Raw genomic sequence first — 26,260 nt, 5'->3', positions numbered from 1 at the left:
GCCGGGGCGCGGGAGACGGCGAGGTGGGGGAGGGGGAGCGGTACTGCGCCGCTCTCCACAGGAGCCGAGAAGCGCTGATGTCCCTCACCTTCTCCCTGCCTCGTCCAGCTCCCCCATTTTAAGCCCTTCCCCACGCTGCCGAGCTCAGGCGTCTCTTCATGCAGAAGGCAGCGCGTACGTGCGTCACCGCCGTTAGCTGCTAACGCCTGCGTGGCGTTTCCACGGACACGCAGCGCGTGGGCCAAGGCGGAGCGGCTGCGGGGGGCAGGCGGCCGCCGCCCCCGGCTCCCTCTGCGCAGGCGGCCATCTGTGGGATCGCAGGGAATTAACTGTCCCCAGCCGCTTTGCTGCTGTCAGCAGGAAAACCAGTTGGCAACTTGGTCTTATTTACAGTATCCTTTACTTTCTCCCCCTCCCCTTTTTCTTCCCTCCCTTTTCCCCCAGCCCACTCAAGGCTTGCGCAGCCTGCTTGGGCTGTGTGCCACGGCCTCCGTCTGCCTATGTGTCTTCTCCTCCGACCAACTTTGAACTCTACTGGCCAGTTTCAGTCAGGTTTGCCAGATGCGTGGAAGTTGCCCAAGCGACTGAATTTCCCCAAGTTTCCTGAAAATATCTGGCTGGGTAGAAGACAGAACTTCTCAGCTGCAAGGTGAGCTTAGACCGTAAGAGAGGCTGGAAAATCCACACCCATGCGAGCCCTTGGGCCTGACTCCGTTTCAGAAAGAGGGTCAGGACTGAATCTCCTGCGGACCCTCAATCCCAAGGAAGCCGGGCTTTGTCATGGGCTTCCTGACCCCTTTTAAACAGTGAAGTACTGCACAGGCGTTGTTTTAGCTGAAAATTTAATATGGCATTATTATGCAGAAGATTGTTTTTGATCTTTCTATGCATCTTTCTGTACTCCTATTACATCATACGTCCTATATGCCCTTTGCTTCAGAAATCTGGCTTTCTCAAGGCTGACGCATAATGAATCTTTCACCCTCAGTGACACAATATGTTTCACTGATTTGTCAAGGCATTCCTTTTGCTGCACTTTAAACTATATATTACGCTATAATTTATTGGTGGGCTGCTCTATATTCATGTACAGACAGCTCACATGCATTTTGCATCCTATTTGTAGATTTATTGATAACACTGTTCCAGCAGCATACTGGAATGCTAGATAAATACAGCTGAATATAAAATGAGTAGCTATTAGATGCTTTCAAAATTCTAAGATTTGCATCCTCCTTCTGTCTCATCATGTAATTTGTCATTTAGAGCAACACTTCCAATAATCGGCAACTTCATACATCTTCAAAGAAAGAAAAATTTAATATTTGCCTTCCTCATTACTTCACGGTTTATAGGAAAATATGGAAAGCATGCGTTTTGCTGAACTATATAATCACAAATTTGGGTGAAAATGGGCATTGTTACTTTTGGGAAAAAAATATAAATAGAGTTACCAGCACCTGTTTGTGAAGTAAAAATACTTTCTAAGAACTACAGAAAAGCAACATTTCAGATAAAATATAATCATCAGGAAAATCGCATACTGAAAGAAATATCAATCTGCTTAATAGACTAATTCATCATTCAAATCCAGCGATGCTATATCTAAATTAATAAATTGCTACAAATATTTCAGAAACTATTCTGGAAAATTGTCGACTATTATTTTCCATTTACCTATTTGGCTTGAAGTACCTAGTGAGCACAGTCTTCCTGCTCATGGTAGTATAAAAGTTGAAATGTCAGTAATTAGAAACTGCTAACAACTACTGTTCCAACTTTCCTAGATACCAAAAAAGTGGAGAAATCAAATTGCCCTGCTCACATCTGTACCTAAAAGCATTTTATGGATTTCACACTTAGGTCTCTGTAGCATATCAGTTCCACTTAGCAAATAGGAGCTCTGAAGTGAGGGAACATTTTGTAATTGTTCTTTGTTTTGACAGTGAGCCCACAGCAGAGAACAAGTAGCAAGGGCAGGTTTCACATTTAGATTGAAATTGAACATAATGGCGTGATTCACTGGAAATAAAACTGTTGCTCCAGTAAATTTTCACTTCCTGCTGAGATAATCTTTGTTAGCAGATTTCCTTTGCTATTACATTATATTCATAGATTTTTTTTTCTCCCACAGAATGAATGGAATATTGCTCTTTTATCCAGGTGTCTGCTACTTTCATCTGGTCACCTCCCACATGCCATGAAAATGTTATCTAATAACAATATAATATGCATAGGTAGATACTCATTCTTTTGTAATTTGCCACTACTGAGAACGTCTTGCTATTTCTCACTATAGGAAAAGTCGAAGAAGCATCAGAAAGACTGATCTCATACGATCATTCTTATCTGTAGAGAAAACAGCCTGACTCTTGAAAGAATATCACTTTACATCCAGCAAAGCTTTTTTTTGACTCTACAGACTGAATGAATTTATTCTAGCCAAAGGGAGCCTCAAAACAGTGAAAGTTACTTGAAGACTGCTGTGACTTTCTGGCATGGTATTTGCAAACTTGAGATACTGTTTCCCCCTGTATCATACTGCCACCACTGTGATCAGCAGAACTGAAATTTGGTCTCTATGAAAGGAAAGGGCTGCTGGGAAAGATTTTTTTGTGAAAGGACACTTTTCTGAAGTATTTTTTCTAAAGTCTCAAGACAGTACCAAGTTGCTTACTGTTTCGATGTGCTTCAATTCCATCTATTTCAGAAAGCATTGGTGGATGAGGAAAGGGATTTCCTAATGTTTTAGGACAATGTTTCCCTCTTGCCCAGAATTTTGTTCTTTCGGGGTGTAAGTGCTAAGCAATTTCTGAAAGCCAGGTCCTCCTGTTGGTTCTTTTTTCAGGCATAACGAAAACTGAAGTACACAAACGCTGTAGAAAAATATGTGTCGTAGCAGATAAAGAACAATTCCCGGAATTTCCACAATCTTTGTATCTGATCTTGGACTGGTCAGTTAACTTCTCTGTGCTGCAGTTTTTAATTCTGTGAAAAATAAGTTACCTTCCTTCATTCTGAGTCTAAGGCCAGGGGCACATATCCTCCTTTACCTCCACACCTGCCAGGTGAAGAAGTTACCACGCTTAACTGCCTCTTTTCTGGACTACCAGAACAGATTAGCTGGCTGAAAGTTGTCTGCTGAGTTTCTTGTGTGATTGCTCTCTCTCAGTCACTGCAATCAATGGCCTTTCAGTCAACATTGACAGGTAATGTTCTTTAGTAAAGATCTACAGTTTGTTTAAGCTAATTCAGATGGTTTTGATTGAAACAAATTAGGAAGCACCCATACGAGTAGCTCTGCAAGCAGATGTAAGGGGTTGTCAGTAGCTCCCACCCAATAAAGAAGGGAGCTGTGGAAAGTGATAATCTCAGCTGGCAAAACTACGGTAAGGAGGGGACACGTATTCACCAACTTTAATCATTGCCGTGTTTTAGTTCCTTTTCGAAGGAAGGAGCTGGGTACTTATTATTTAGATAAATGGTCTAAAAGACAAGCATAAAAAAGACAGATATGCTGTGTGAAAGCAGAAAGCTATTTCCTCACCCCATTAGCATTTTTAGTTTTAAACTGTAAGGAGACTATCTAGTATGTGACACAAGGATGACTGAAAAAAATGTAATCAGATGACTGTCTTGTTATTAAGAGGAAGAAGTAGGTTGCAACTAAAATGAGCTTCTAAATTAGTGCTTTGTGCATATCAGTTTAAAAATACACAATTATAAATCAGGATAGCATCAAAGTCCCACATTATGGCACTTTGTGTTTCCTTTATGAAATGTACATAATCAATGTTTCTGTGCCAAGAAATGTAAGAAGAGTTAACTCTATGCTGAAGTTTGTCCTTACCTAAGGAACACTTTTATTATTTTGCCATTTATAGGACAGTTTTCATCCCCAAAAGGAGGTAAATATTTAACAAAGAACATCTCCTCTTCCCTTTGTTCGTTCTCCTTTTTCATTAATTACTTGAATATATCTCACATGTAATGCTCTTCCCTTACTGTCAGTCTTTTTTTCTATTAACTATTTCTTTAATTCTGACAGGGCAACTTCTAAAAAAGAATACTTAGAAGTAGGAATGAGACTCAGCAATAGATACCTATGAGTGCATGAGTTCAATAAATAAATCCCTTAAAATTAACAGCTACTGTTACTTAGTTAAAATCACCTTTTATCAAATTGTTTATCTTTAAAAAGCAAAAACACTGGCAAGGATAAGCGTCATGCACCCACAAAGGAGAAATTGCACCAGTAGTAATGTGCACTGTTATTGTTCATCCAACTGTTAATGCTTTTTTTAATAGTCAGTGTAAGATAATTCTTTTCCGGAACAATTAATTTCCAGGCAGTTGTTTCTAGCCGAGTGTGGTGTTCTGAGCCACTAGCAGAAGTCTTACTCCGTTTCTCCTGAGGCTTTGTTAAACATGCAAAATAGGATACGTAGCTGAGTCAGAGTACAATGAAATATTTGGAAGTCTTTCCAGAATGACAGTAGGCTTTGAATCAGGTAACTTACACTGTGACAACGATAGTATGTGAATCAAATTATACATGTTGCAAGCCATACCATATCTTATTCTCAGTTTCTATAATATATTATTGTTTATAATATGCTATTAACCTAATACGCAGTTCCTGTTCAAGAACCGTACTTCTTTTTCATTTGCTGATTATAAGTAAAATGTAGCCGTGGACTGTGCATACTGGGTTTTTAGATGAAGATTTTTTTCCATCTGTTTGCAAACAAAACCTAAGGCTTAAATGTATTGCAGCTTAAATAGAAAGGACAGGGCTCAATGAAGCCTTAAGTAAAATATAATGGCAAATCAAAGAATCCGTATTTATCAGGCTTTTCTCCAAGTTTGGATCCTTGCTCTGTATGCCTTAAGGAAAGGATCTTCCCAGCTAACTTCCATTATCTGTGAACAGACATTTACAGTTAAGCACATTAACCTCGCATCCATTTTGACTCAAAGGAAAGAAATAGGAGCTTCTGCGTGTGATGTGATGATCTATTTTAGAATGAGATCAGTGCCTCTGTAACCTACATTGACTATAAAGGGAACCTGGAGAGACCAGTTCAGCTAAAGAAATATTTTTTGCTCTTGAATGAGATTAACCCCACCTGTTAATATTCTCACCTGTAAAATGGGCTTAGATGTAGCCTCTCACCGATTGTGAAGTTACACTCACTAATAATGCTAGCGCTCTGAGATCGCTGCCTGGAAGGGCCAACAGAGGTTCCTTTTGGTACGTTGAGAAAAGTAGCACACGTGATCTTGTAGATCAATTTTTGTTAGGAAAAGTGCCAGCGTGCATATTACGCACTCTGTGTGGGGGGAGGGGGGAGGTGTCTTTAAAACACAAATCTTTGTTCCTTGCCCATAAAAAGAAATACAGGCAGCAGTAGTCTGTTCTCTTGCAACTTCCATGCATGCTCTTCTGGTCACTTCTGTACTCCAAAGAGCTCCCTGAGAGAGCATTCTGGTAAGTTATACCTTCTCTTTGTTTCTTTCAGTAGCAAAGCCTTCATCTAATGTTTCTGACAGCTGGTTTGTACCTCCAGCATTTTAGCATGATGGCCCCTGATGTTTCTGTGACTATGCTGAGAACTGGGTTAAGTGACTTGATCTGGGTTAAAAGTAATACTTCTTGCCATCATGGATTAATTTCTAATCATAGAATAATTTCAGCGGGAAGGGATCTCCAGAGGCCATCTAGTCTAACCATCCTTGAAAGCCTGGCTAACTTCTAAGATAGATCACATTTCACAGGGCCTGTCCAGTTAAGTTTAATCTTCAAGGAGAGAGATTCCACAGCCTGTCTGGGCAACCATAGGGTGCTTGACCACCCTCACTGGGAACATTTTATTCCTTATATCCAGGTGAAATGTATCTTGCTGCAAGTTGTGCCCATTGCCTCTTGTTACTTTTCTGCACACCTCTGAGAAGAATCTAGTTCCATCTTCTCTATAATCCTACCTTAAATAGTGGAAGGTATCAATTAGATCCCCACTCAGCCTTCTCTTCTCTAGGATGAGCAAATACAGCTCTCTCAGCCTTTGCTTTACATCACGTGCTTCAACCCCCTAACCCTCTAACTGTTGTATAACGTGCTATTTTTGTTTTTCCTATGTATTCCAACAGGGATCTGATTGTTTTTTTTTTCCCCAATATGCGCCTCTACCAGTTTTAACATGTATCCCCACTGTCTTCAGCCAAGATATTCATGATGTCCGTCATCAGCGCTTTCCAGCCTAACAATGCTATCTCCTCCCTGACCGTTCTTCAAAGTACTACAAAATAGTAACACTGTGATGTAACTCTGATAGATGAGATGAAGTTATTCTCCCCAAGTTTAAATATTTAACCTGCAACAGAGACATCAACAGCAGAGCCAGCCACCCGGTGCTTTGCTTATAGTCAGATGGAGAGAAATCAGCACTTTTACAGAATAACTCACCTAACTTATTTTAGGCATCTGCTTCAGGATGAGAGGGGCAGGGCCTTAGACTCCATTAACTGTATGGTTAGGTCTCCCTCGACTAGAAAGAGGGCCTTGCCTGACTGGCTCAGATGCAAACAATTCCACTGTAGATGCCTAGTTAGTCAAGTGATTCCCACCCAAAGAACAAGGTAGTGAACCAAAGGGATACACGTAAGGACTTGAATAGTTTCAGGTTTGCATAGTTTGTGCCTGGCACATCTGTCGTTGGAAACCACCCTAATCTACTCCTACTAATGTCCCTTTCAAGCAATCACCACCTTTCAAAATTGCAGTTTTGCAGCTATTTCACTCTGCCATTCACTTGTCTTGGTAGCGCATTTCCTTACCCTTCTGCATGCTCACATCAGGATTTGTGACACAATCCATGAGATCCAGGATGGGACCCAGATGAAACTAATCCGTTTTTCTTTCTGCTGCATTAGATTTTTGATTCAGCTAGCTATAGGAAGATGGCAGAAACAAGTAGCCAGCAATGGGGAAGAGCAGAGAAGGGAACTGCTCCTTTCAGTGGTAGTACAGGCCAAGATTACCTTCAATCAGTCATGACGCTGCACTATTAGCAGATTACAAAAACTTACTATTTCAGTGTAGCCTAGTAGGTGGATACCTCTTTCCCATATGGCTTCAAAAGAAAATTCAATACTGTAACAAGTACAGCTGGTTCTTCTGTTTCCCCATCTGTAAGTATTAGCACCTGTGCCCAATATGAAACAGGTTCTGAAAAAAAAGGTAGGTGAAAATAGGAATAATTAAATCCCTCTTTTTTAATTACCTTGCTTATCATGAAAGGTTTTTCTCTTTCTTGCCTTCCCCTCCCCGCCCCCCAAAGTTTATTATTTACAAAATAATTTTGTAAAAAATAGTATACTCACAGATCATTACATTAAGAACAAAACCCTGCAAAACTGTGTGCATCTTGAACTTGCTTGTTCTATGCAGCTTGAATTTTCTCTTTGTCAGTGGGGGTTTTCTCCTCGCTCACTGGTGCCCAAGGTAAGGTGTCTATGTTGAGGACAATGCACGTTTGTCTGGATTCACTTTCAGAGTGGCAGTGTTAAGCTTACTGCAGCTCTATATAATCTCTATATAAACTCTATATAATCATGGGAAAACCAACACCTAAAATGAGGTATGTGTTAGTATTGGTTAGAATCTTATGATTACAGCGATTAACTGAAGAGATGCAGTTTTATCCTTCATTTTATAGTTATTGTAAATTCTTAGCTGCAGGTGCCTTATTCTCATTAAGAGTTTAAATAATTCCTGGCAATATGGGCGCCTGATTCAAGATGGGGGCCTCCTGCAGTGCCATAATGATTAAAAAACAACAAGAATGAATAACTGTGCCCTTGCTTGTAAGCCATACCAAGATCAGAGCAGTAGGTTTGAATTCCTAAGCCCTTAATTAATCCTGAGTCCTGCATGTGAATGGTTCCAGCTCTCAGACGGGATAAAGTTTATCTGCTTGGTGTAATATTTCTGCTGTTTTTGAGGTCTGTAGATGTAAAAAAGTAAGCTTTAGAGGAAGACAAGCAGACTGGCAATTTGACCGTGTATTGTTTCAGTACAAAGGATAAGCACGTGTATAGTAATACATGGCCATAATGATGATGTTACCTGTCTACAGATGAACTGCATATATGCAGGACTCATTGCTTCTTTGGCATTCAAGAGAAGTAGAACAACACAAGATAGATGATCCTCGTCTGCTTTGTAAATTAATCATGGGTTCTTTCCATTTCAATTTCAGTATTGAAGGAGACTTGATCTAACGTGTTTGAACACAGGACCACAGATCAGAAACAACTGAGTATTCATCCTCGCATAATAACTCTCTGTAGCTTTGGGCAAGTCATTTCATCTCTTTGCTTTGAGTTTTGCTATATAAAATAATTATGAATATGTTAACAGCGTTAACCTAACTCACAGCAGAAATAGCAAAACTATTTAGATGTTTTTTTTAAAGCATAGTGAAGAGGCAAGATGCTACGCAAGAACTGTTATTAGAGATTTGTCCAAGCAGCGCAAATTCGGATACTGCACTTAATTTGGATTTCCCTAAAGATGAAGGAATACCAAAATTTAGGGTTCAATATCACCCCCCTTATTTTTTATTCAGAGATGCAAGGAGTTGACCTGTTTTGTTAGAGATTTCAAATTCCTTATTCTACCACAACTTTCACGTGCCTGAGTTCAGTTTCTTTTTCCCTGCAACAGCAAAGGTCATTCTCATTAGGACACAAATAATGCACATTGGTCATACCTGATTTGCATATCTGAATATGTAAATGAACTTGCTTCTAGTTTTTCTTCAGAAGAACTGACCTCTGAGTCAAATGAAATGTATTCTACTCTAAACTTAAAGTGAACTTCTGTACAATAAAGATGATTGGGTGTCACAAGGCATCCGACTTATTTTACCTACTCATGTTTCCAGATATTTGATGGCAAACAAAAAGCCTATGGCTGGATTTCAAAAGAATGACAAATCAGGAGTCAGCCTACTCTCCAGCTTTTGTGTAGAAAAAGAGGTGATTAAGCGAAATTATTAGACCTATTCAAGGCCAATGTTGAACATTGTTTTAAAGACCACAGTTTAAGATTGATGTTACCAGCAGTCTCTTGATGCAGACTGGGAATGTAGCCATGGAACAATCCAAACCTCCAGCAATGAGGAAACAGATTCAAGGTCACTTGTAAGCCTAGATGCTTTATATAGCAGCACATTTCAATACCTCTTAGATTCTAGACTGACCATAGGTTCTTATAGTACCAAAGATGGTCCTTTTATTAGATAATTGTTATGACTGATTATTAGAAGAGTGTTGCCTTCATTATCTTGGATGGGCAATACAGCATTATTCTGTAATAGAATTTAAAAATACGATAGCATTTTATTCTTCAGTAACTAGGGTGAATGACTATGTGATCCAGTATTACTCTGCAGTTCCTTCAGAAATAATTACATGCTAAAAACTGTAATACATCAAAAATTTAATTACACTAAAAGTGCTTACTAATGTTTTGTCACTAATCTGTTTAATCTTGGCATCTGCATGCTATCCATTAATCTATTTCAGTTTGGTAAAAACTATAGGTCACATTGTGAAGTCCTTATTACATTTCTATATAGTCAAAACTTCATTTTTTTCCCAGAATACGGCTTCTGTAAAGACACTGATTTGGGGTCCATAGCTGTGTGAATACCATGATACATGTAATAGAGGAAGATAACTAACATAATACTTTAGTTAATGCATATTTCAGATTTCTGTATAAGCATAATTTTTCAATTTATATTACTTAAACTTATCAGTTCTTAGAATTCATTCAAGCAGCCATTTAAATATTTCCTCTGTCTTTAAAGAAATGGTTTATTTGGGTCATGTGATTCAATGTTTTGCTTAAGTAAATAAAATATAAACTGCGTAATAAAATAAGCTGAAGTGACATCCTAACAGTTTATTAAACTAAGTTTTTCTTTCTGTCTTTCATATACATACCCACACAGACTAATATAAAAGAGTACTATCGGCTGCTGCTTCTTTACAAATGTCAAAACCCCTTTCCCGGTAAAGTCAATAGACAGTGATTTTGGCAAAAAAAGGAAGTATCAGTAGATTGATTCAAATTCATTTAGCATACGCATCAGCATATTTTGGCTCTTGTAAAGAAATTTTGTAGAAGACACTATGCAATACAAAGTCTTCCACAGCTGCTTATTGTTATACTACATTTTTATACATGTGGGATAACAAAGTATTTCAGAGAATTTTACACATAAGTACAAATAAGCATACATGTGCACACACACATAAACACAAATATGGAAGTATATATAAATACAGATGTATATAAACATGTATAAGTATACATATGACAAATATGTTTATGATTTAAAAATGTATATATTTATATGTGTATTTAAACAAATGTTTGTAAAAAATGCAATAAGCTTGTGCTGCTGACATTGTGGATGACTGTCTCTTATTCCATAATGTAGATCAGGAAGAACTGTTTTAAAATTGTGATCTATAGCTATTTCTTGATTCGTGAAACTTCTGTGAGGATTGTGTGTTTGCCGACCAAAAGGACAACATAGCTTCTCACATTTTCTATTACTCTCAGTACTTAAAATGGCATAGGCCAGACAGACGAATGTATCTGTGATTGCTTTGACCCTATACCATATTGCACAAGCATTTCTCTCTGTAACAGTGGTGGCTGCAGTAGCTCCCTCTGCTCAGTTACACCATTTCTTCTATTGTGCGGCTGGATAATGAACTGGCTTGAGGATTTATTCTGATTAAAATAGCAAAAATTTTATTTTTGATGGATTATTTTCCCTTAATCTGTCTGGCCATATCCTGCTCTGTCAACACTGCTGAAGGGGTAGTGGGAACAACTGGAAAGAGAACACAGATGGGCAGGATCAGCCTTACAGCACAATATATATTAGCTTAGGTACTGTTATAAAAGGAAAGTAGCACTTGAATTTTCTGAGGTTCTGTGGAGATTGTTAGCCTGCACTAATATAAAAATAAATTAGATATGCAGAGCTTGGAATTGCACAGTGTCTGCTGTAGAACTACTTCACAAGTGCCAAATTATGTAATAAATTTCATAACATGAAGGGTCAAAATAGTTCTTCATTCAGTTCTTCATTAAGGTTCTTTAGGCCATGGAGAAGGAAGCTAAGGCTTTCTTCAAAGCTGTTTACCAGGAAGGCTGTTGTTCCCTCCAACCTGTCATGCATCAAGGTATGACCAGACAATAAGATGCACAGGAGGATGTACTTTCAAGTTTTTCTCCCACTATTACACTTAGGTTTGTTCATCTTTTACTGATAATAAATAGTTATTATTTTTCCAAGTCACTTTTATTACTACAGAACGTTTACAGAAATATGTTTTAGCACAGACCTGATTCTAACATCAGATGAAACACATCGCTGAGGACTCATCCCCACAGTGAGATACAGCACAGAAACTAGCACTTGTTAAGTGGTATGCAGCAGCTGCATCCCAATGGACCAAGCCTTTTACTTTACTTCCAAGGGTTGCTTGTACAAAGTTGGGATTTGCCTTGGCTTCTCTGTTCAGCAGTGTGAGCAGATACTCCATACTCCTTTAGCTCATGTTGTGTGCTACGCAATGCACTTTTGTTTCTATCCCATGGGATCCCTTGTAATGGCTAGTTGGAAGCTAATGCAATTTTGTGCCTGTATATGAAATCTCAAATAAGCCACTTACTTTTAGGCACCTACTGCTATTTCACAGAATCACAAAATGGTTGAGGTTGGAAGGGACCTCTGAAGATCATCTAGTCCAACCTCCCCTGCTCGTGCAAGGTCACCTAGAGCATGTTGCACAGGATTGTGTCCAGACAGCTTTTGAATATCTCCAGGGAGGGAGACTCCACAACCTCTCTGGGAAACCTGTTTCAGTGCTCAGTCACCCTCACAGTAGAGAAGTTTTTCCTCATGTTTAGACAGAACTTCCTGTGTTCCAGTTTGTGGCCGCTGCCTCTTGTCCTATTGTATGGCTCAGTGGGTACCATTGAGAAGAGTCTGGCCCTATCCTCTTGACACCCTCCCTTCAGATATTTATGCACATAGAAAGATTCCCCCCTCAATCTTCTCCAGGCTAAACAGTCCCAGCTCCTTCAGCCTTTCCTCACAGGAGAGATGCTCCAGTCCCTTCATCATCTTAGTAGCCCTTTGCTGGACTCACTCCAGTAGCTCCATGTCTCTCTTACACTGGGGAGCCCAGCAGTGGACACTGTACTCCAGGTGAGGCCTCCCCAGGGCTGAGTGGAGGGGGAGGATTACCTCCCTCACTCTACTGGTAACACTCCTCTTAATGCAACCCAAGACACTATTGGCCTTCTGTTTCTATATTCCTCCCAAGTGGCCTGTCCCTGCTTCCACCTCCTGTACGCTTCCTGCTTAAGTTTGAGTTTTGCCAGTATTTCCTTGCTCATCCTTGAAGGTCTCCTGTCCCCTTTGCTGGACTCCTTGCTCATAGGGATGCACCGTTCTTTTTTTCATGTTATTAACTGGCATTTTGCATGAAACAGAGATGCTGGTCACTGTGAATATCCACCAGCTTACCTAGATATAATTAATATCAGAACAGAAGGAAAGCTCAGCATGGACAAAACTGAATTTTGCTACTCTAAGGGTAAGGTCAAAATGAATTCTCTTCTGCTTAACCGGTATGGTAAAATTTCATTTTTGGTTCTTTTTTTTTTTCCTTTTTTTCCGCAAAAAGGAAAGAGAGGATAGGTAAGATGAACGAGTGCTTGGGAATCCAGTCTGTGGGTCAGGGCAGGATTCTGTTTTCTTCCCCCTCTTCATTAGTTAACTCATTGCTGAGAATTGCTGGACTGTGAAGAAATGCCTTTTCGTTATATGACGCTTGTTTCAAATGACCTGTATGCCTTTATTATTTTATTTCATTTTTTAACTGGCAGGCTTGTGCTTTCTCTGCACGTGCTTTGGGTTTGGGAGCCAAAAGAACTTTGCAGAAAAGATTAGCCCATTTTTGAAAAGTCATCTTTTTTTTTTCTTCTGAAAGAGCAGATCTTGTATTAAAAGTGCCAAGCAGGGGTTTCCAACAAAGAAGTGTCCGTTTAAGCAGCTGCAGCAGGAATGCTCACACACTTGTTGCTCCAACTTTTGTCCTTCATAACTGCTCAGGCTTTGGGGGCAGAATGCTGTGGACCCAACCTCACGTTGGGGTTGAAGCAATGGAAGCAACAATGCTTGTGTCTTCATTCTTTGCAAAAAGCTGGAAGAACATACCATGTGGAAACCTTGCCAGTTTTTTTTTTTTTTTTGCCAGTTTATAAGCATCCTTTGAATGACACTGTCAAAGGCCTGTGCAGGCCTTTGGTCTGATCCAAGAACAGCTGTTCATTTATTCCTTTTTTTTTTTTCCCTTCTGTTCTAAACGGAGTTCACTTATCTCTGCGAAGAGAAATGCATGATATTTTGTGCATGGAGAAAAAGTTTTGTTAAGTTTTGTACTGCGTCAAGGAAAAAAGTGTTGCTTTCTAATATTTTAAAAACATATTTCTGTATCAAAGTACAGACATAATTTCTTATTAAAACTCACTATACAATGTGCTTTATATTAGAGCTACAGAATGTTCTACTTTAGAAAGCACGTTAACAGCTTTTCCTGTCTGAAGCTGGCACATTTGCCACCTGATCATGCTGTTTGGTGATAGTGGTGATGACAGGAGTCGGGGTGGTGATGTAAGAGCCACCATGAAGGCATGGTTTGTATTTCAGCCATGCAAAAATTGCAACTCACGGACTGAGATGCTGCTAGTTTTTGACTGTAGGGTGTGGGGTGAAGTGAACTTGGAAAGGTTACAAGCTCACTGCTCTCTAAGGGCCACCTGCAAGGGAAAATCCAAATACATGTCACAGCACATAGAATTATTTAAGAAAACAACAATGGTCACTAACAGTTTCTTTCACAGATTTGCTGGCAGCCTAAGTGTTTCCAAGACTGAACATCAGAGCTGAAGAGTGGAGAAGACCCATCTGGGAGAGGCTGGTCGTTTTCTCATTTTGTTGATTATATCCACGCGCTAAATTTGCAATGAAACAGTAAGTAGGTCTGAAATTACATTCTAATTAAGCCATTTCCAAGTGTGTGCATCTCTAAAGGCCAGGACAAGGAGATGAAATTAGGTCAGCCTATGTCCAGAATGATGACACTTGGATACCCAGAATGATAACAGGACAGAGTGCAGTACAGGGAGGTGGCTGTAAAGCTACAGAAAATGTGCTTAGCGCACAGGTAACTACACAAATAGTAGAACTCTGTCATATGGTATGAAGTGTTAGTGGTACTTCATAAATAGAACAACATAATATGCAATACTTCACGAGTGACTTAAAACTGCTGTTACATTTTATGGTTTGGTGCTTTTACTGTGCAAGATGAAGTAAATATAGCTATCAAGTAGCTATGTCTCCAATCTACTAGGCTATTTCTTAAGCTGTTTTTTGTGTGGCCTCTTGAAAGTTGTATATGCTGATTTTTGTTCTATTTCTGAAATAAAATAAAATTGCAGTGAAGAATCAGCTGGATTTGAGATGGTTAGCCTGTTGTCTCAGAAAGAGCATTTGCTAACTGCTGGTGTGGAATTAGATTCGTTTTTATGGCAACCCATTTGTATCTAGGTTTCCCAGTGTGCTTTACCGTGAGTTTGAACATTGCTTTTTAGCATTTAAAAGATAAGCTCAAGTTTTGATTTTGGCAAAATAACCATCAATACCAAAAACATTGCATCTGTAACAGCAAATAAAGCAGCTTTCGAGGTTTCAGTACACAAGATGCAACGCAATATGAATGTATTGTATCAAACCTTGTTAACTTTGTGCTAGGCCTACAGTTTAAATGAGTGATTGCTCACAGAATGGCATGATTTGGAAACAAAAGAGCACCTGTCTCAAACGGATTACATCTTTGTAACTTTATCAGCATCAAAAATGGATAAGCAAGATTCTGCAAATTTTATCAGCAACCAGTTTGAAGGGAACCAGTTTCACAGAATGAGGAATGAATGCTGCACCTGCTTTTATACTGGAGAAACTCCTTGCCTGTGTGCAAGTCCAAAAACTCTGCAGGCTTCTCTCCTGTCATGGATAATATAGAGCCAGCGTGTTTGTGGTGAGCTGAGCTCGTCAGCAGCTTTGAGCCTGCCACATGATGGGCAGCATAGAGCTCTATGTATTTTTCTCTGTAAGCTCGGACCAAATTTTTGGGAAAGCCTGATTGCAACAGCCACATCAGCGTGCATTGTGTGGAAAATAGGGGGAAGTGGCTAGAGATAATAAAGCTGAAGGCATGTACACCAAGGCCAAAGATACAACTATCTCCTTGGACAGAGAGAAGATTCACTTCTGTCTCAGTATGAGATATTACAGGTTGAGCCACACAGGACCACATCTTTGATGGGACATGGCATCAGTGACCCTTATCATCCACTGAAGAAAATGAGAGGATGAATATTGACATTTTCAACCTTAAGGGGATAAGGCTGAGAGCCACCCCATTCCTCTCGTGTCTGCCATTAACAGCATGTAGGGGATCAGGGCACAGCTGGTCAGGCAAGGAAGGCCTTATCACACAGTTCAACGAGGTCAAGATGCAGCTGAAAGCCAACAATCTAGGCAGTGGCTGGGAGGCCTTTGCAGAACGACCCAACCAGTTGCAAGGCATTTTGCTGTGGTAAGGTATTTCAGTGGGCTCCGTACACTAAACGGCTTCAGGTGGCTGTATAGTTGTCCCTACTCCTTCTGGATGAGTTTACAGTTGTACTGGTTAACAGGTAAGTAACAAAGTTTACTGTTTATCAGTTCATTAACAACTATAATAATATTGATAACGATGTACGATAACCACAAGGTATTAACTTATTTACAATGGTATACCTGAAGCTTCAGTCTAAAAATAAACAGAAATAATTATATATTGATACATACATAGGTTTGAGTTTAGAAGACAATCAATGAATACACACTGAATAAGGTGGTGGTGGGGAGAGGGTTAAGCAGGCCACACCCCGAGAGGGGAGCACCGCTTCCAGGTCCAGGTCCCTGTACTCTAAGCAGACCAACCTCCACAGAGGAGGTCGCCACCCAGCATGAAGCTCTTCATCTCTAAGTGGACCAAATCTCAAGTAGGGGAGAAGGTGCTGCCTCATGGCCAGAGGCCCTGTGATTAAGTGGGCCACACCAGAAAGGGTGTGCTGCTTCACACCTTGCAGAGTTAACTCACATGTCTGCAGTAAGCCAGGATCATAAAGCCCTGACCTGGCGTCCCAGCTCAGGGGCAGGGGAGGAGTGCGGCGAGTCCCTGAAGCCCAGTGTTGGTGGTGGACCTCCTCCACTGGCTGTCCCACAGCCTCCAGCAGAGCTGCCCTCAGTCAGGGAATACACTCTTGGCTTCTTCAGGTCTTGAGAAAGACTGCCCAGGTTCCTTCCTCCCCCTCCCCAATGCCCTTCTTGTGATGTCAGCTCTTCTCCTTTTTCCTGGATCACAGACAAGGAAAAAGGGACCCCCCCCCCCCCCCCCCAATTAAGGGCACTGGCTCTTTATAGATGGACCACGTTGTGACTGCAGGCATCAAGACACTGCCATTGGTCACATGTTTGGATCCTTCATTAGCATGTGGACCTGCTTGCTGACTAGTGCCCAGGCCTGTTCCCTTTCTAGAACGACTCCCTTGATCGGCAGTCACTCCCCACCAATGATCGGGTAACAGAAGGGTGGGACGCAAGGGTTAACTGACTAAGGGTCACACAAAGGACAGTATGATTGACACAACACACAAATTACAAATCAAACCTTTTTAGCAGGTTTAAAACATAACTTTCAATCTATTAAGGGTCCTACTATGACACCAAGACAGAGTAAGATGGTGGCATTGCCCATCCATCGTGGTATAGGCTAAACATGCATCACTGGGGAAAATCATCAGGCTCTGCTTCTGTAGTTGACCTATATTGGATTCAGGTGCCACCGTGGATTGTTCAACCTAGCAAGCAGCCTCACATATTAGGCTTTTAACAGGCTTTCGGATATCAGTGCTATGTGACTAGGCATAAGATGGGGTAGAGAGAGCATCTGTAACATCTTTAACGTAGGTAGGGGCATCCCCAAGCTTATGAGATCAGAGGGGAAAGGGAGATGCCAGGTGTGGGAACCAGGACAGCACTGCAGCGTGACTGAGGCCCATACCCCACCACTCCTAAAAACTGTGATAATGGACATTTTTAAATCAAGATATAGACAGACATCCTCAGAACTGGAGGCCTGGAACAGCAGGTCCGTTATTTAGATTTTCTGTACATATACAGATGTATGCACAGGACCTTTCCCCGGGGTTCCCCAAAGCTCCAGGTAAATCTCCAAATCCTGGTGGGTACTAAGCTCAGCCACAGAGGCAAATCACAGCCCTGCAGGCTTCTGAACCTCCCTCTAACCGTAGCAATTCCTGCTCCCCAAAACCTTCATTGAGGAGGCTATTATTCAGAGGTGGCTAATCTTTGTCACCTGCTTGGGGGTCAGTAGGCAGATGTGGCATGGGTGGAGGTCCCAGGTGAAGCTGATCAGGGCAGTTAAAGCCTACTGGGGCACTCAGGGCCTTGCCAGTCTGCCTTGCAATGGGCTGAGTAGAGCCTCTGCTCACGCATAGCCTGAATGTGCTTTGAGAGATTCCAGGTGTCACAAAGAACAGGGGAGGGTAGAAGTATGTCTTTCAGTGTGTTATAAGTCTCTGCCTATTTTGAGCTGGCTCCAGGAAGAAGACTGAGTTTTATTAAATGTCTATTTTGAGCTGGCTCCAGGAAGAAGACAGAGCTCTATTAAATATTTTCTTATGCTATTTTTTTTTTTATTTCCTCCAGTTCTCTTGTTAAGTATGGCCTGGCATTCAGGGTACAGACCTTGGAAACAATCTCTCTAGGTGAATTACGACAGGTGGAAGTGAAGAAGGGGGACAGCAGATGAGAAAGGTGTGGACAGTAGTCTCTATGCAGACCTTGGATTTGGGGGGTTTGCAGGACAGCTGTATGTTCTACTGTATGCTGTGTAGAATGACCTTTTTCCTTGCCCAAGTTAAGGGCTCAGGGTAAAATAAGAAAAAGACTATGCAGGGATGGTGTGATAGTGACTTTCAAAGGAGTGCCTTATGTGAGGGCACACTCCATGTAAAGTCTGGTCAAGCATCCTCTGTGTGCCTTGTAGCTTAGTTATATATGGCACATTCAGCATGGCATACCTCTGCAAGTGCAATCACTGAATATGATATAGGGCTTACAAGACCTAAAATTAGGAAGATGGAAACATTTGAAAGATTTGGGTGAATCACATTCCTCGTTCTGCCCTCCCATCGTGAGACAGTTTGAAATCTCTGGAGTCTTAGATTCCGCTCTTTAGGGACACCTGCAGGTTTTAAGTTGCTAGAGATGCCTTTTGCTTTCATGTGAGGACGAAAGGCCTATACATCATCCCAGAGGTTGTGAAACCTGCCATATTTTCATTACTTGGAGGTGTAATTATTATAATGTAGTGTATATTTGAGAAAGGAAGTTAAACCTTCAAAAACTTATTAGCTAATTTGACAAGTACTGGCGTGCTTTTTGGTAAGAGACAGGTATGTCTGAGTCCAGTTAGTGAAAAAAAGTATTGCCCTATGGTATAAGATAATCTATTTTCATAATGTCAACATTTTCTGATAGGCTGCTGGTAGAACTGATGAATGCTGTATGTTCTGTGGAGATTTCCTGTCCAAGTACTGATCACTGGGATGCTGCTTAGAGTGTAGTCCTTGAAGTGATTAACAGCATAAAGGTGTCCGCAGTGGTCCTTTTTGGCCTTCCAGCCTTTGAAGCTAGCTGTAAGCTTATACACTAAATAATGGGTAGAGCAAAGAGAAACTTAGCCTGGCAGCTAAGAAATACACTGTAAAAGTGCATTTTATATATGACTACTGCATGAAGGAATACCTACTGAAATTTATTTGGAATGCCCTTGAACACTATTGAATTCTCCAGATCAGGTGGTGCCTGAGGAACAAACCTATTCATTTCGTTAATGAGACAGAGGAGGAAGATAAAGATTTAAAAAAGGCCTGGCATCATATTTTATTAGTCACCCAATATAATTATTGACAGGGATTGAGGATATTAAGTTCCAGAAAAGGACTACTTATTATCTTACCACTCTTGAGATGCATTAAACACATTTGAATTTAATTAGAAAGGAGTATCCATGATTTAAGAATAAATCTTGCCCCTATTAATTTTAAGAATGAAGATGATTTATTTCCTTTAAAATTTCTAGCATTTTGGATAAAAGTCATTCATAAGAGGTGCATGGCTTGCTGTCAAAGACAAAATTTATACAATATGATTTTGAGAATCTGACTGAAAAACTGGTGTGGTTTAATATTAGATGGATTTTTGAAATGCCTTCTGTGTGGTATTTAGTAGTGCAGTCACTTTAGTCATGATGAGTCAGATACTGAATTTAAAGAGAGAAAAATATAATGATTTAACTACTACCAAAAAATGTTTTTTATTGTTTAAGGATTTGGCAATGCAATCGATCTTCTCCAGAAATTACTGTAAAATTTCATTTGTCAAAAATATAGAACTAATGAAAAATATCTTGAGGGTAGTTCAGCATAAGCACAGATGGTCCAGCTGATTAATGATTTCTTTTTTTTTTTAAAAGGACAATGAGTTCAGCCATGCTAAGTAGTCAGGAATTGATAATATGGGTGAATATTTGCATTTTCATCATTTATAGTACAGCTAATGCATGGTCATGTGTTTCAGAATCAATAGTAAAGTGGCAGATTAAGATGTCCAGTGAAAGATGCTGAATGGTCCACAAATCAAAAGAGAATATTCAATAAGGACAGGGAATGAAAGGTAAACAATCAGGAAAACTTGTGGAGAAAGCACGACCACAATGATGGGTGAGACCGCATAGCCTAGGCAGCATGTTACGTGAATGTAAAGCTGCAGTGCTTTACACAACAAAACAATGTGGAGCTGAGGCTGTAGTCATTTTAAAAGGTACTAGTAAGCACTTCAAGAGTGGGAACTTAAAAATAGAAACTGAAGAGAAGGCATAGGCCTGTAAGACAGAAAATTGTGAGACATCAGCTTGAGACATATGCTGGCTCTGTCATACAACCAGTGGTGAAACATCATTAAAGCTTCTAATGATTATTTACTAACACAAAATATATCAGCTCCAAATCAAATAACTCTTTTGTATGCCATTATGAAGTTGCCATGGAACCCGTGATACTGGCACGATCATATTCCATGTGGGCAAACACCACGCTCCCAACTAGTAAAATAAGTATTACATGTACTTGGCAGTTCAAGGAGTTCCCAAAGATGAGAAAAATTATGAGCAAAATTGATTTGGTTAAAACACAGAGATGGAAAAGATTTTTTTCAAGGGTGTATTTATTCTGGCCCACAAACTACCGCCAATAACACCGGCAGATGACACAAAGAAGTTGGCAAATACTGGTAAATAACAGAGTGGTAAATTACAAGGATGAGCTAATCATTCAGAGCAATCTGGAGTGCTTGGGGAGCAGCAAACAAAATATGCATGAATTCGGTCAGGTGTAAACTGATGCACCTCGGAACAAGGAAGCACGGTCCTATCTGCAGAGTAGGGGCTGTATGTGGAAAACAATGATTCAGAAGAGGAATGGCTTGCTGCTGAGTTGCTGGTTGATAGGAGCTCTCAGTGAGAAGACAGCTCATGAGAACACTAGCTACATAGGCTGGATTTACTGACTCCAAGTATTCCCCAGCTTCCAGGAGCTAGAGCTCAGGCCACCACTTTTTTCCCCACAGTGTATGTATGTTTTGTTTTCCACAAGACAAGCAGGCATCCAGCCTGGGCCTGTGAAACACCACAGAACGTATGCCACAAGGCTCAGGGGTAGCCACTGTTTTCTAACTTGAGCAAATGATTACTATAGAATTTGGATTAAAACGTCCCTAGAACTGGCTTTGCTCTACATAAGCAAACAAATGGACACGGCAGTCCAAAACAAATATAAAGAGCCATTAACCTTACTTTGGATCAGGCATGAGCAAGTCTTTTATCTACAGCAAGACATGTTAGCAGGAGGAGAGGAACAGACCACAAGTTCCTTCTATTGCAAATCCCATTTCCTTCTGGGATAGGTTCCTTTACTGTTTGTCAGGTAGGAATCATATTTCTCACCTGTTTCACAGAAGCTGTGTGCTGTTTTCCAAGGTAATGACCGAAATGATCTGTTACAGGGAGCATAAAATGAGAATGAAGAGGCGATTTTACCTTTGTTCGTGGAACTGCTCAAACCAAGACTGGAATGTTGCATTCGGTTTTTCTGCCTACCTTTTAATAAGTATGTTAAAAGTTTGGAGAGAATTCAGGGAAGAAAGAGGAAAGCTTGTGTTCGTGGTTAGGAAAAATCTTTAAAGATACTTAGAGTCAATCCTTTTAACTGACTGAAAAGAAGATTCTGAGGTGAATTGCTCTGATTAGCAGGAAATATTGAATATTAAAAGGTTCTTTACTGTAGCAGGGGAGGACAGAACGAGAACCACAGTTAGAAGATGAAGGGCAGTAAAACTGTTTTCAGAAATAAGGCACATTTTTTAATTTGGATGGTAATGAAATGTTTGATACACTGCAAAGGGAAGTAGTGAGTTTTCTCTCTCTTGGTCCATCCACTCTAACTGAACATCTTTCAGAGACTGTTTTAATCAAACACTAATTTCCGGGGTCAAAAAAGACAAAGGTGGGTGAAAATAAGGCCCTGGCTAGAGTCTTTCATGGCTCCTTTAATGGTTCTATTTGGTTTTCAGCTCTGTAAAAAATATTGTTTCTGGTGGGAGTTTAGGAGTTCTGTCCATAAATATCTGCCTGAAGACCAAATGAGACATGGATAGACAGCAAAGGAACAAAAGTCGCTGGCCTTATTCATATCATAAAATATTAACCAGACTTTCTCAAGAAGTGTGGTTGAAGTATATGTACAGTAGGTGAACTCTGACTCACCTATACGTATCCTTGGATATTTCCTTTTATCTCATTCCTAACCAGCTAAGTCTCGCTCCTTAAGTTTAAATAGCTATTTATTTATTTTATTGTGTTTTGATTACTCACTATGAAATATAAAAGCAGCAGCCAAGGAGACTGGAAGCAAAATGAGCTTTCAATCACTTTGTGCCTGCTAGATACTGAACTGAAACTGTTCTAGCTTACGACTTACAGGACTTAACGCTTCCTTTACTTAACAGCACCAAGCTGCTGCAGAATTCATGCCTCTCCATGTACACTGCCCTTAACACTATGGCACCGAGGAACAGGTTGGGCATAAATTGCTTTCCCTTAGCTGTTTCAAAATTTTATATATTTTATGGTACAGTATGGAATTTAGCTGGGGAGCTATTGCTACTGAGTTGACACAATGAATTGACACAGGCTGGAAGTATGATCCTTGGAACAAAACAACACACGTAAAAAAACAAGAAACAGACAAATAGAAAGAAGGAAGATGGGCATGAATCGAAATTAAATGCCAGGCAGCAATAGTTCACGCTGAATCCAGAGCAGGACTGATGGATCTGGCTTTCTCAAGTTATAACACACTTACTGCTGTTTTAGCCTGCAAGATATGAGCCTTTCAAATGATCACCCAATAAATAATCTTAACGTGCAAATTATGATAGCGTAAAATAACTCAATCATGGTATAAAATAAAATGTAACTTTGTAACCTTTTTTCTCTTCCATAATTGGATTTTGAGTATGTAAAGTGCTGGGTATCAACTGTGGCATGTGTATATTCTTACTTCTCCTTAAAATAAGTAGTCACTCTAACCATCTTACTAACTTGGGTTTTAAACTTCAACCTGGCCAAATCTTAAGCAAGATGCTGAATGTAATCATGTGAGTAGTTGTATTAACTGAGAGAACTGCTTCTTATTTTCTGTTTAGCTCAAACTGCATTTGGCTGAAGGAAGACGGGAGAAGAAGGCATCACCTATTCAAATGATACTAAATAAACTTAGATTTAAAGGGCATGGTGCCAATTTTACTTTTACAGTTACAGATGGTAATCTAAAATCCATTGGCAAATTCTGTGGGAACCTTCCCAATAAAATAGTTCTAAGTTTAGCAGCTTCAATTTTAGCCAATTCAATTAATTTCATTAGTCTGTACTAGCTCTTTCCTGGACTATCTCAGAGTTAATCCAGTGCACATAAAATCTTCCTTGGGGATTCAGAATACCAGACATACATACTGGGTCATCCAGAGGTCGAAAAACTGTTCTTTTAAAACTTGGCTGTATTTACTGGGGGGGGGGAGGGGGGGAGGAATAAAACGAGGAAGATCTTTTAAATCCTCTCGGCTTTTACACTGAGGGATTAGGCAGCAGTAAATGTTGGCTTAATAGAAGTCTCTGCTTCATACGTGTATGTTAGCAGTTGGAGACAAGACTCTATATACACCTAAATCATGTTTAGGTAATATCCCATGACATCCCAATCAAGATCCTTATGCTTACTGAGGAGGTGATAAGAACTGCTGGGAACAGTCACTCCATCATCTTCTTTATTCTCTAAGCGTGAAATAGGGAGGAAAGAATTTAGACCAATAACAAGACAGTAAGTCTTTAAGCACTTTCTGAACAGATGGGTGCCTCAGGCTTAATTTTTGAGTTTTTCTTTTGGTATGCTTCAGAATACTACTTTGGTATTCCCAAATCAATAGGTTCATCAGTCAGTTTGTTTGCCACAGCTGTCTACTCTAAACTGCATTTCCTTAGGTATAAATAGATTCTACTGAGGTGGCAACCATGGCCTTCCTTCTTGATGTAGAGACCTAAGGATCTGAGCAAAGACTTCTGCCCAAGAAAGGAACGTGGCTATTTTTCTTCTGTAATACTAGAAGATTTCTGCCTTCTCAGAAATATAATAGTGTATTGTGTTTCTGATGATCCATCTGCGAGAAATGGAAGAAAGAACTTGCCAGTCCATAGTATGAGACAAATTATGTTTCTGTACCTTCTTCTCAGGTATATTTCAAATTCCATATATTAAAAAGGAAATATTTAGCGCAAGTGGAGGAGGAAGGTTCAATTCTGCTATGTCTTAAAGTGTATTTCTCTAACAGTTATAAAAGTACTGCTCCTTTTCCTTCTAGCCTTCTGTTTTAGAGGAGTGTTTAGCATGTCTGCACATAAAGTTGGTAATGTATAAAATCCTTGGCACCTCAGTACAAATTTCAGACCTCATGAATGAAATAAACCTAATGTCAGATTTAATGAGCTGCTCCTTAGCAGCTGGTGGATCATTTCCCTGGTAGCTCAAAAACTAAATTTTACCTCAAGCCCAGCTTCCTAACTAAATGGCAGTAAGTAACTGTATTTACTGGCAGAGACTCCCTAAGAGCCTATGGATTGCCCTGTCCTGAGCCTAGTTCCTTTTCCTGACTCCTGACCATGGCTTTCTTGGTCTTTTTCTCAAAACTGCTGCAGTCCTGCTACTGCTTCTGGCAGGTCCTTAAATCAAATGGCTGCTTGACTGTGGCCTGAACTCCAGCCACGTCCCTCCTTTGTCTTTGTATTAGCATATGTAGACTTTTTGACGTTACTGATTTCTGGTCTACTCGCTGACTATCCCCATGCTTTTCCCTTGTGAGTGCAACCTTCTTGCTCTCCCCAGGACTTAGCCCTGTTTTGTTCCGACTACAACACTTGCTTTTGTCTTCATCACAAATGTAGTGAAGGCCTAAACCCTAGGCTGCTCACCTCCTGGTTGTAACGCCATTGCAATTTGCCTTTTGTATAGGATGATGAAAAGTGGGAACCTGTCCCGTACAAACATTAAGCATGACACTTTGTAAGAGCAGGGCTTGTCCTCGAGTCTATTGACATCATTTCCATAGACAACTCCGAGAGTTTGGATTTGATTTCTCTGGGGACAGGATTTTGCATGACAAACACTTGCCTACTTTTTTCCAATTGTATTTCTCGTTTTATAATAAAAGATATTACTTCTGCCTATATACCTTGTCTTCAGTTACACTGTTCTCTCTAGATCTCTCTGCGAGAAACACAACCCCAACAACTCTCAAAAGCCAATCTCTCACGTAAACACCGTCTTGGCAGCTGCAGATGCATTTAGCACTCTCATCATCTTTGGTCTTTTCTTCTACGAATGTTAAATGACAATAGTTGAAGAAAGCAGCAAATGAGTAATAATAATATCTATCAGACACAATCTAACGATGTGCAGTGAAGTGTAAAGTAGGACAGCTTTTCCCAAAAAGCATCTCTGCCTCTAGGCTCGCTGTGCTCCTTCAGGTCTGCTTTATCTTAGTGAACCTCTCTCATTCCCACAGCCTGCAATAAATACTCAGAACCTCTCCTGCCCCAAGCAGTGGGCTTCAGGAAGGAGACGGGCTGCAGATATTTCTGGCCTCCCATGTAAAATATCCATGTTGTAAATCTGCCTGCAAATACCTTGTCCGCGTCTTTCTAAGTATCAAGAGAACAAGGGTGAAACCCCTGGCATACTGAAACAAGTTCAGCATCCATTCAGACATGAGGCAGTCAAAGATGACTTGACTCTGACATTCAATAAATGCTTCCATATCTGCTTTTAACAAAGAAAACAGGCCAGAGGCTGGGAAGTAAATATAATCTGAATTATAATTGGCATGGATGTTCATGCATAATGTATCAATAGATGTAAACAGGTAGTAAGTAATCACATCTATTTTAAAGAGTTATTTGGAATAAAGCCACATGTTTGGACAGTAGTAAGTTTTTGATTTGCTAAATCACCATCTGTAGTTTATAGTGTGTCCTAGATTTAATAGTTTTTGTGTATATCTAGACTACTGAACTATTTGTAAACTGAGAAACAAAGAAACCTGGCGTTGGATGTCTGTGTGTAGAGGGAATTAAGGGACAGTGAAAGAAACAGTTGAAAATAATAGTCTACATAATCTCTTTTGTATTTTTGAAATGTACAAAACCAAAACCACGCACTTGAGCAAAGAACAGAAACAAACTTGTCCGTAGATATCGCTCAACAACAAAAAGCTGCTCCAAACAAGCGAAATCTCATTTTTCTCTTCAGTACACTCAAACTAGAAGGTCCGACCGAGGCATTTACAAGGAGGACTGA

At 40.1% G+C, this 26,260-nt stretch overlaps 1 long non-coding RNA gene across 2 annotated transcripts; it reads left to right on the top strand.

Moving 5' to 3' along the window:
- The first annotated feature begins 42 nt into the window (after positions 1–42).
- LOC138066273 (uncharacterized) lies at positions 43–25,129 on the top strand. Of its 2 annotated transcripts, XR_011139530.1 has the most exons (5): positions 58–649; positions 2,135–3,209; positions 14,003–14,132; positions 22,362–22,430; positions 23,061–25,129. It is a non-coding gene; the product is annotated as an uncharacterized lncRNA (long non-coding RNA). The 2 variants fall into 2 exon arrangements; XR_011139529.1 differs by lacking the exons at positions 14,003–14,132; positions 22,362–22,430; positions 23,061–25,129 and adding an exon at positions 8,262–9,966 and having other exon boundaries at positions 43–649.
- The last annotated feature ends 1,131 nt before the right edge of the window (positions 25,130–26,260 follow it).

Source organism: Struthio camelus, chromosome 2 (genome assembly GCF_040807025.1).
Source record: "Struthio camelus isolate bStrCam1 chromosome 2, bStrCam1.hap1, whole genome shotgun sequence".
Lineage (NCBI taxonomy): Eukaryota > Metazoa > Chordata > Aves > Struthioniformes > Struthionidae > Struthio > Struthio camelus.
The sequence above is the reverse complement of the archived record's forward strand: the minus strand, read 5'-3'. Positions and strand labels throughout refer to the sequence as shown.